Below are 9,538 nucleotides of genomic sequence, written 5' to 3' on the forward strand. Positions count from 1 at the left end.
GGGCTATGGGGGTAATATTAATTTCCAGAAGAATATAATGCCTAAAATGAAATGAAATGGGGTTTAACGTCCTACTGTTCTACTCCTAACCTGGTCTAATGAAGACGGGCATATTCCATACAGTGTGCTATGAGGGAAATTTTGCCCGGACAGCGGCACTACGGCCTAGTCTTATATCGAATTCCAACTGCCAAGGGATCTTTTACGTGCACGCCAATGTGTACACGGGACCTCGGTTTTTCGTCCCACCCGAACGACTAGACAGCTTTTCTTGTCAGCCCCTCCGTCCTGCATCACTGACAAGGGAGAACCACGCCGGAAAATCTGGATGAACTTTCTCGGCCAAAGCAGGGATCGAACACCCGACCTCCAGGCTAGCGAGCTAGCGTCTTACCCACTAAGCCACGTGATCCCCCATGCCTGAAATAACATAATACATAATCCGCAAAACATATATATGATGATCATGACAAATTAAATTATAGGCTAGAATTACAAGCCCGATATAAGCACACACAAGAGAGCCATTCTTCGCCGCACGTGGTTTGGCTCTTTCCAGAAAATCGTCTAATATCAGTTGTATTTTATCCGATATTTTGAACAAATCATGAAATATATTTCTGTAAATCTTATCTCTAGTCCGATTTTCCATCCACTTTAATTTGCTTTTATAGTTTACGTTTAATTTCAAATTATCTATATAATCAAGATTAGCACGGAAATAAATGACATCTTCTTTAAATAGTTCCTGGAAATCATAAGTTGCAACTCCTTTGTAAAAAGTAACCGAATCAACGAAATACTTTCTGCTCTTTGTTAGTTTTGTCAGAACATTTTTTGATATTGTATTATTCCATGCTACCTTATTAGGCGAAAGGTATGACGAAAGTTTACATGACATCGACGTCATTTCGATAAGAAACACGCGATCCGTTAGTTGAGATATTAAATACCCAGTCATAACTCCCTTCAACTGGTCGAAAAGTCCCCCACACGGACCCGACTTCTCATCGCAGTTATAAATCAAATAACGCTTGTTTGATTGGTCTCCTCCTGTCCTGGTATTTATATATATCCGTGATTCTAGTTGGTTAATCTGCTTACGTCACTGGTCAACTTCTGTGACGTAGTGGTCATGTGATATGATATCTGAATAAGGACCATAAAGACTACAGCCAACAATAACAACATCAACTTCATCTTTTTCAGCATCTTCATCTTCAAGTAGGTAAAAACAAAATTTAAACTATATTTAATTCAATAATTATAGGCTAGGGGAACACTACTTATATTGTGTTATTAAACATACATTACGCAAGAGCTAACTCTGTCTATTACAGGTCTTTCTTTAGGCCTGAAATGTTATATAAACCATTAATTAACATAACAAATCATAACACATAAAATGGCATAGGGGAACAGGCTACACCGTAAAATTGACATCGTTTGACCAATCAACAAATAACATTTATAAATGAAAATATACGACACTAACAGATCAATATATTTTATATATATGTTTATTAGTCAGTTAAAATTGTTAGTAATCAGGCAGTAGCCATTAAACATACATTATGGAAGAGCTAAATCTGCCAATTGCTAGCCTTTATTTAGGCTTCAGATGTTATAGAAATTATCAGTCTGATTGAAATAGATCTATATTTCGTTTCGTTTTTTATACTTTTGATGGCGTACACTACATGAAGATCTGACCAGTTATAGCTGGAGTTCACGTCAGGGGTCAAACGAGCGGCTTTTGACCCTATGACGTCAGACATTGATTAATTAATCAGCGTTGTCGTTTCTAGTGGTTTACCCACAGTTCCCTGCATAAAAAGATCAAGAACTAGCCGTAACAGACCGTTTCATTGGCCAACTCCTCACATCAAGTAGGACGCCTGGTATATAACAAGTCCTCCAAATCCTAGTGTAGTAAAGACAAGTAAAAAGAAATTTTGAACTAATGTATAAAAACGAAAAGAAATAGGATCTGTGTCTTAACCAGATTGATAAATTATTAATTAGACTTTATTTACATGACAAGCTCACGATCAACTTTGCAGACCCTTGGATTTAAACAGTCGTCCATTTGAAATTAAATCAATAAATGGCGGATCAAGCTAACGTTTACCGCTAGTCACTGACGTCATTACCGGAGACTGGTGATGAAAGGCCTGCCAAGCGAGGGTACCATAGCCTTTGAGAATGTTACATGATAATTGAAAATATGTGGGTGGAGTCAGAATAAAGTAATTTGACTGAAATTGTCAATATTTTCTTTTTTTATCATCTATTTTTTAATTATTATAGCAAGAATAGCCAACTCTTTATTAAACTTTTAACTATTGTATCTTTGGGTGTTTTGTCACATGCTGGAGAAGCATTAGCGAAATCCTGCTTTGTTGGTTTGGTATTGGTTTTAACCATGTGGTGGACAGTCTTTATATTGGCGTCTGCGTCTTGAAAGTCACACCATTCTTGATAGATATAGACTGGGAAAACTGAAGAATCTTATCTGGATTTATAAAACTATCAGGAATAGATGATTCCGGTGAGGCGAGTGCTTCTATCCACCGAGTATTTACTTCTGCACAAGTTGCGTTTATCTCAGCGGCTGATTTATGGTCGACTCTTGACATATGACAAGTAACGGGGGTTCTTTTCGATTTAATGACACTGATACCATGACTACTGATAATACCATCAGCAGCACTTTTTGAAAGCTCTAAATTTGAGTTTTTGAGCAAAGGTTGAGCTCGGGACTCCAACCATGAAGTGTTTTTCATTTCAGAGTGTTTTCATATTCTTGATCACTTTGAGGAGGGTTTTGAGGTCTGCATCATTGTGATTGAGTCCACGACGATACTTTAAATCAAAGTCATACACTGATAGAGTGGCAAGCCATCTGTAACCAGTAGCGTCCAATTTGGCTGTTGATAAGGGATTATTGTCGGTTACTACAGCGAATTTTACACCAAACAAATAATCATGGAACATGTCCGTCACCGCCCATTTTAAGGCAAGAAATTGTAAGCTTCTGCGCCTCCTTCATGACTAGTATTTTCAATATATCCTGTGGTCATTGTCTTTCTGGTCATATCAGGTCCAGAGATGGTGATATGATCCGCCTTGACATCATACAATCTGTGGCCCGCTGCCTTGGTAGTATCGTCGAGGCCGACTGTGAAAACATTGTCACCCTTATTTATCAATGTTTCCGCGACCATTAGCAGGTTTAGGAACGATGCGTCTTCCAGGTATCTGTTTATTGTTCTACGACTCGGGAAAACATTGTGAAGATCTTTGGGACACTTTCGACGTTTTTTTGGTACAGCATCAGATGTAGATTCATGTTCAGATTTCTTCGCGTCATCTTTGCCATGTAGTTCCCATTTTTGCCCAAATATAACGTTCGCTGTTTGGACAATGATACCAGCTAGATCACTGACACTAACCTTATAATCTGCCAGGCATTGTATGGTACAGCGGATAATTCGTTCATCAATTTGTTTTCGACTGGTTCGTATATTCACTTGTGTGAATTCTTCTTCAACTTCCAGATCAGCAGGTGCAGAGGAAGCTTTGCTTCGTGTAGATACTGAGGGTGAAGGTACTGTACTACTAGGGGTTCTTACCGGTATAGAGAAAGCTGTTTCAAATGTGGGATCTAGATCAGTATCATCTTCATCTGACATTGCTTCTTCAAATCGAAGTCTTTTACCAACATTCTGCCTCTCCTGATGTTCTATTTCTTCATCCTGCTTCTTTTCAATCGATTGCTTTCTTGCATGCTCGCGTTTCTTCTTCTTCAACCACGAACTCGAAACAGATGATTTACATGTAGCGACATAATCACCGTGACAGTTATCATGATAAAATAATTCGTCTTCTTCTGACATTTTAACACCGTATTCTTCTTCTAACTTCTTCTGATATTCTCGGTTCTTAGTCCTTATATCATATGCGTTTTTCGTCATTGACTCGTTGAATTTTCTTGCCCTATCTTCCCAGGCCTTACTTTTTGTGTACTTCTCGCATTTTGCCTGCTTACATAAATTTTTGAACTGTTCGCATTCATTCAGTATCTTCTTTGTGACACTCTGTTCATGTAATGGATATACATTCATGTTTATCCACAATTCACGGAGCTCTTTCGCTACTACCTTGCTTCCATCAGCTGAAGACGTTTGCAATTGTCCCTTCTTCACAGTCTTACATAAGTCCATAATACGGCATATTATATGTCGACCACTCGGTAACGTAGAACCACATTTAATTTCACTTTCTTCTTTATATACAGTATCTAAAAGAGTCCTTGAAAATGTTTCACTTCTAGTGCTGTACTCTGAGCCTGTTGCCATAATGTTGGCGCTGCTAGTACTACTGTCGTCTGTCAATAAAACAACGAACTAACAACATAATTCTCCAGCAACAGGCTGAAAACAGAAGAAAGTGTTGCTGAGAAATGCTGAAATTAAATACTTTATCGTTGATATAGCATATATCTCCAAACCAGAACCCCAGGTGGTAGTATAAATGTCACCAATGAGTTCTGTGACCCCGAAAACATTACTAACGACATATTACATGCATGGGTGGTATGGAAATTGACTAAATATGGCCAAAATTTGGCGGCCATTTTGAATTTTTTAATTATACCGGGGTCAAACGTCACTCTAACCAAAAATTATTGACGGATTCGTGTTGTACGGAAAATTTGGCCATAGAAAACACTCGTTTTATATCGGTTGCAAGGAAAATGTCATCATTCGCCCAACCCTACTTTAACCACCTAGATCTTAACCAATTAGTTTGTGTAATGGCTTCCTAATTATCTAAGTATTAAGTATTGTAATAATAACTCCAATTTGTCTTTGATTTTTTTTATATTTAAACAGAATAGTATTTCTTGTCTTTGTGGCTTCTTCTAAATTTTTATACTTAAATGCTTACTCCCAGGTTTTTGTATCATTTTATCGTTTTTACCCTGTGCTTGATAACGACAAGAGGACACTTGTTGAAACGTTGCACTATTTAAGTTGCTAGTGATTGTTATCCATAAAGTTGTGTTTTTTTAATGTTAGTCCTATCACTAAATGCCTTATAAACAATATCTCAGAATAAACACATCTTGAAACTAGGTTACAGCTGTCAAACTGAACTTTTCCTATTCTATCATATCCTTACCTAAAACAAATATTAGACAATGCAATATCATATTATTTGAAGCAAAATATTAGAACTAATACAAGGGTAAATATTTACAATCTATTAACCGAACAAAACAGGATGGCAAAAGACTATTAGAAAATGTAAACAACTTTGCATCACTAGGGCTGTGTCGATATATCGATACACCGATATGTATCGATACGTATCGTTTTAAAAATATGTTCGTCAGTTAAGAAAGACCACGAAACTTATTAAAAGGTTCTAATGGACTATTAAATTATTAATTTGTTTGCTTCGTCATCTCTGGCTTTGTTGCAAACGATATGTGCTGTGCGTGGTTCCTCCGTCATATGGTTGTGACGTAATGAAAACAAACAAGTCTGTCTACGAGAATACTGGCTCCGTCTTAAAGCGAGAATTTCATATTTTCTAAGAAAGTCAAAACATAATTATTTATATGTCTTTTGCGCAATAGGTTATCAACTCACTATTATACGACTATGGGCATTATTTCCCACCCTTAAAAATCATTGACACAGGAAATAATAACACAGTTACTTCCCTTATTTTCCTATTGCCTCCATGCATGAGCTACCTTCAAACGTTGGAATTTGAAGTTGAAAATAATATTTTGCCAATTTCTCAGCTGGCAATAGTGAATTATAGGATTAATAGGATTATTCTTTAACATGGTAGGACTGCTTATAGATACCCATCTATTTTAGGGCTTTATTTTGATAAATTTTAAAAACAACTTAAAAATATGAAATTGCAGCTTTAAGTGCTTCTACTTGTTACCTGTTCAGTAATTATTTACTGTACTTCGTAGTTTTATATAATTAATCCAAGAAAACTATTAAATTATCATACCACAATTTATCAGTTTAACAGGTTTTTTTTTTCGCCGCATGATTTGACGTTTCTCGACATGCCCGGTGCATTTTTGATTGACATGTCACTCAATCACGCAGTTTAGTTTGATCTATGGTTAACCACAGCTACACGACCTCGATCTGGTTTTAGTCGCGCGTGCTACACTTATCGTCTGCTAGTAGTGTTACGATGTCAGGCAAAAAGTCAAAGGTTTGGCTTCATTTTGTACCCAATGAAAATAATAAATCCACATGCGGCCTCTGCAAGGCAGAGGTGGCAACCTCAGGAGGAACAACAAATATGTTTATCCATCTCAAACGCCATCATAGAATCGCACTCGGTTCCGGAGCCCCAAGTCAGAGATATTCTTCTAGTCCAACTCAGTTTTTCACTCCCCCTGAAACAAACGTGACATTGAACGATATCGGTGAGTGCTATTCATATGTTTGGAACTTAGTCGCCTACATGTAAACCGTCAATAATTATACATGTAAAAAAAAAGTCGAATTAATCAAATAAATAATATTTATAGTCTTAGATCTTATCTTATTATTATTATTATATTAATATAGATCACCCTTACTTTTAGTCTTTGTCATTAACTGACCATTGTCTAATAATTAATTCACTTGTCGTTTGTAAACTTGTTCCCTTTCCTACATAATCATGTCATATTGTCAATCCAATCTTCATCTTTTACAAGTGTTGACAACAACAGTGTTGTCAATTCTGTCCCCACGACACCATGGACTAGAGCAAAACAGACCAGTTTACCAAAATGGAAAGCCTCAGATATTACCAAGTCAATCATTAATTATATAATCAAAGACATGCGACCATACTGCACAGTTGAGAGTCCTGCTTTCAGGTATGTACTCATTGAACTTAAGACCTGACGAATTATACGTAGTTATATAGTTCAAATCAAGTGTTGTTTTTCATTTACTTTTTATTATGTGTTCAAAATTGATATTGTATTTTTATAGGCTACACCAGTACACCACAGATGTTTTGTTAATTTTAAATGTGTATGATGTTCAAATTGTCATTTTTTGGATTTGTATTTTCAAATTGTCATTTTTTGAATTTGTATTTATATTTTAGGAATATGTTGTTTTCATTGGAACCTAGAGAAAAACCATTAATGAAAAGTTAATACCTGAACTTTATGAAAGAGAACAAACTTCATTAAGAAGTGAATTATCACACACAACATCAGTAGCGTTAACAAGTGGTGCGTGGACATCAAGAGTTGTAGAATCCTACCTGACCATAACTTGTCATTATATTCATAATTGGGAACTTCACTCAAAAGTATTACAAACTGAGAAGTTTCAAGGAAGTCACACTGGAGCAAATGTTGCTTTTGAGCTAAAATCTGCTATGCTGAAGTGGGGTATACATGAAAAAGTTAATGTTATAACTGTTGACAATGCATCAAACATGTCTGTAGCGATAAATGTTTCAGGTGAAGACATCTTGAAGCTGGGCTGTTTTGCTCATACATTAAATCTGGCAGCAAATAAAGTTCTCACAATTCCTGGTTTCTGTAATGTGTTAGCTAAGATTAGATCTGTAGTATCTTTTTTCCACAAAAGCAACATCGGTACAGAACTGTTAAAATCAAACAGAAAGCACTAGACTTGCCTGAACATAGACTGCAAAACTAGGTGGAACTCCACATATTATATGCTAGAGCGCTTCTTGGAACAAAGACCTGCTATTTTAGCAACTTTGTTAGATGGGACTGTGAAAAGATTTACATGACAAGTCCAATTTGTAAGCGGTCTGTCCGACTCTGAAATTCAAAACTGTGAGGATTTTGTAAAAATAATGAAAGTTATGGAAACAGCCACCAAGGTACTATCAGAAGAAAAATCTCCAACTGCAAGCCTGATATTACCGCTACTCACAAAACATTTTAATGTAGTAAACCTGTTAGAGGAAGCCAGTGCCCTTGACCCTCGGACCAAGAACAAATCCAGTATTCCAGATGCAACATTTGAGAGAATTGTTGAGAAATGTGCTTTGTCTGCTCCTGCTGTCTATATTGATAATAATGACTTACCAGAAAAAGGTGTATTTCAATGTTTATTTGCAGTTGAAAAGTAGAGATTTTGAGTTTAATATTATCCAATACCCAATAAGGCTGCTCCGGGTACCGATTGTCATGCCATCATATTCATCTGTCAGCTAAATTAAAAGTTATGATATAAGATTGTTTTAATGATTAATAATATGTAAACAAATTATTAACCTTTTCAGGAACATGCTAGTCCTCCTGCCAAAAAGACTGCCTTGGCATCTTTGATGACGATGCTCATGGAGATGATGAGCTTTCTTCAGTTACACAAAAAGAACTGATTAAAAAAGAGATTCACCACAACAAATCTATGCCCCAAAATCCAATGTCAGAGTGCCCTTTAACCTTTTGGAAGTCCAAACAAAATGAACTTCCATATTTAACTTCTTTAAGTATGAAATATCTCGACATCTAGGCTTATTCTGTAGTTGCAGAGCGGGTCTTTAGTACAACTGGAGACATTGTAACTGCAACTAGGTCATGCTTAAAAAGCGAAAATGTAGATTCTTTGGTTTTTCTTAAAAAGAATCTGGATACATGATGTATAGACATTCTTTATAATAATAATGAATGTATTTAAAACAAAACAGGTTTCTTACAGTAGATGTACAGGGCAATAAAACCATGCACAAGGTAGATGACAAAACTAAATAAAAAGTGTTAATTATAGTTTTCTCTTGGAATTTTATTTGAGCATGTAGAAGGGGCTAAAATGGACGCCTGTTAAAAAGCAAAATATAGTTTGAGACGGTTTGCGGTATCGTCAATACGTATTGTATCGAAAATCAACTGTATCGACAAAGCCCTAGTTGCATCGATGCAACTTCCGTTCAACCGAAAAAACGGTTAGGAAACAAACCGGAATAGGTTTCAACAGCATGGTCTGAGCTTATCGTGCATAAAAGACAATTTACACAAATCTCTAACTTTGACAATTACTAAAACTATAGTAAACATGATCCAGAATACTTAAATAATATCTTAGTTATAAAGACAAATACAAAATAGATGTATTTTAGTATTTATTGATATTTTAATAAAAGCTGTAATGAAATTAATCCTCTCAAAATGGAAAGAGTTCTAATTTCCCACAATGCAATTAATGAAGCGTAAAACAAAGACTTGGATCTCAAGTCACCTTGACATTAATTAGGTTTGTATAAAACAAAGCATTGGAGTAAAATAACATAAAATAATACCAAGCATTGGAGTAAAATAAAATAAAATTAAACCAAGTACGAACAATCAAAACCATTAGACAAAATTCGAAGTCCTAAAAAAAAACGGTATAGGCAAAATAGTGTAATCGGCATATGGACTGTTCACCGTGTACAAAATACACGACAAACAGTGGTAACAGGTGTCCGGAAGAGTAAGCTTACCCTGCCTGGCGCCACACCTGCCATAGCT

This window comes from Patella vulgata, chromosome 7 (genome assembly GCF_932274485.2).
Source record: "Patella vulgata chromosome 7, xgPatVulg1.2, whole genome shotgun sequence".
NCBI classification, from domain to species: Eukaryota; Metazoa; Mollusca; class Gastropoda; family Patellidae; genus Patella; species Patella vulgata.